Here is a 3,217-nt window from a genome sequence, read left to right as displayed (position 1 = left end):
TAAATACACGTAAACTATTTCCTCGTAAATAACACGCAAAGTTTACGTCTTATTTACGAGGAAATAGTTTTTCCTCGTAAAATACTCGTCAAATTACATCCACTTTACGACGAAACACTTTTGTCGTTACGTTACGAGGAATTAACGATGACTTTAGTTTTCTACGTAAGTTCCTCGTAAAATCGACGTAAATTTACGAGGATTATTTTTCCTCGTTAAATTTCATCGTTAAGCATGTGTTTTCTTGTAGTGTTCTATTAAAGATGCAAAAGATTCTTATGCTCTAAATATATAAATACAAATAAAAAAAGACTCAATTTTTTTTTAATATTTTAGATCTTATTTTAAATTTTTTAGAATTTTTAATATTTTATTTTATTTTAAGTTTGAAATTCTAACTTTAATTTTAATTTTTATGTTATTTTGAAGTTTTAATTTTTTAATTTTGTTTTGAATTTTTATAATTTTTTATAATTTCATTTGATTTTTTCTGTATTTTTATGTATTTTGATTTTTTTTTTTAAGAAAAAAAAGAATCATTTTAACCTGTAAAATGAACGTACCGGTCGCCTATGAACAGGAAAACGTCGTTGGAGGTTTATTACGATAAAAATGTCACTTTGAAAGTTTAAAGTGCTAGTCAAAAAATTTCAGTGTTTAAAGTGCCAGTGATACTCTCGATGTTTCTCGATGTTTAAAATGCGATTTTTCCTTTGTCATATTGATGTGGCGCATTATTTTATTTGTATTTTATTGGAACTTAAGGTTTTGGGCTTTGTTTTGATTTCCTTCTAATTGTTGCTCATGTCATATGTTTTGGTTTTATCGCTAGGATTTTTAGCATGTGCCTAAGCGTTGTAGAGATCACTCAATTTTGAATGATTGATAAAAGTATTATTCATATTTTGTACTGGTTTTTGATTACATTTTATAAAAGAGAAATTGCACCTTATAAGACAACTTTAATTCATCAGATAACCATAACTCCATACGCAAGCCATGGTTGCAATCTCTTCCCATAAATACTTCTACTCACAACAGATGAGACGTTTCAGAAGAAAGAAGTAAAAATATACTTCTGGGGGGCTAAAGTTGGGATCCCCGGTGTATGGGAATTTACGGGTTCATCGGTGGAAGTCGGATTGCGGCGCATTATGGAGAAAGCAGCTTTATAGAGAATTAAGAGAGCAAAGAAACTGACAGATGGCTCGTGAGTATCCCACAATCGTGTGTTAGGCAGTGAAGAGTTGACGGTGAAGAAGAGTAAGGTTGTATCAAACGCGGAAAAGGTTAGCGCTTCAATGAAGTTGTGTTCACATGGTAGATGATAGGTCTGGGGGTTAGGTTTACATACAGACGAAGACGCGGCATCGTATCATAATGTTATATTTAATTGTCGTTAAAGAATGTACTATACTATATTGGAGTTTATTATGAATAGTATAGTCCAATACTCGGGTTTTCCAATTGTATGTATGTGTTTTGTATATTGATAGAATTGTATGGAAGCGTCTCTTATTGTGTGTTTTAGTCGGTGTTCAAGAAAGCGGCCTAGGCGGCCGTCTAGATGGCTTAGGCACTAGTATATTATTATAATTTGCCGCCTAACTAATAATTTAGGTGTCCGCTAGTACCCCTTGTTGTAAAAAAGAGAATATATATTGAATTCCATGTGGTTAGTATGGGTATTGCCTTTGTTCTATAATGACCCTCGGTTAATATGACATACATGAACTAGAATTGTGTATTTTTTTGTTCTATATAGTTCTGCTGTTTAGGTATTATATTATATCTAACGAATGATGTCTTTGTATGGCTGTGAACTAGCCAATGTTAAAGGTAGGTTAGTATGATATTTGTTTCATGGTTACATATTTGCTTGAAATTATAATCATCCTATGTTAGTATGGCATCCGTGGACTAGAAATGTTTATTTCCTCTGTTTTATCCGAATATGTGTTTTTGTTTTAAAACTTAAAGTTAAGCAGTTAGTATGAGTTCGTTTTTGAACTAGCCTATGTTAAATCTATTGTAGTATATGATATGTGGTTCATGGTTATCTATTTGAAATTGTGCTTTCTCAGTTATGTTTGTACATCAGCTTTTACCACGACAGTCTGTAACAGTAAAGGAGTAGGAGCAACCCAACATTGACAGTGAGAAAAGAAATTTAACCAAAATTTTTTTAAGATAAATAATCGCACGCTAATTGCATTGGAGAAGATAAACAGTGATATGTAATGTGTTATATTCTATATTTTTGGTTATGTGACAAGAATAGACTACAAACTTCATGGTAATATAAATAGTTGTATTGTTATGAATAATCTGGTTTGAAGTTCCCTAAAACAAACTTTAGATTCAATGCAAACACAATTTCTCTCATATTTTCTTTTTGTTCAGTTCTAACAACAAATATGTAGACGTGTATAGTTTTATACATTATAGTATACTACTCTATTTATGATCACAATATAGCATCATACTTTTCTCTTTGTTTCCCCTCATTTCTCCTCATCACCATCATCCTTCTACTTTTCCTCATCCCCTTCCTCCTTCTCTTCCTATTTATCATCCACTTTCTCTTCATTTTCCGGTGTAGCAGATAGTCATCAGCGTCGGGAGCTGTCGGCAGCTGCAACTCTGTGTCCTCCCAAACTATTTTGCAACTTAGAAACAATTAACATTTAATTTATTATTTTGTTCTGTTCTATTCTACTATAAACCGTATAATAGAAATGTAAGTGCACAGTAATCGATTTTGTTTGTTGTTATTATTGACAGATCGATTTTTCTGTGTTATTTGTTTAATAAATAGTATAATCTACTAGGTTAAGATCCGCGCTTTGCGCGGGATCAACATTATATATATAAATTATTTTATGTATTAAATATTTTTATATATTATGAAATAACACTACAAGAAAACACATGCTTAACGACGAAAATTAACGAGGAAAAACAATCCTCGTAAATTTGCGTCGAATTTACGACGAATTTACGTGAAAAACTAAAGTCATCGTTATTTCCTCGTAACGTAACGACAAAACTGTTTCGTCGTAAAGTGGATGTAATTTTACGAGTATTTTACGAGGAAAAACTTTTCCTCGTAAATACGACGTAAATTTTGCGTGGTATTTACGAGGGAATAGTTTACGTGTATTTAGCGAGGAAATTTTTGAATCCACCAACTTCATAGGTGTTACACGTTTTTTTT

The sequence above is a fragment of the Brassica oleracea genome, chromosome C7 (genome assembly GCF_000695525.1).
Source record: "Brassica oleracea var. oleracea cultivar TO1000 chromosome C7, BOL, whole genome shotgun sequence".
Classification (NCBI taxonomy): Eukaryota; Viridiplantae; Streptophyta; class Magnoliopsida; order Brassicales; family Brassicaceae; genus Brassica; species Brassica oleracea.
The sequence above is the reverse complement of the archived record's forward strand: the minus strand, read 5'-3'. Positions refer to the sequence as shown.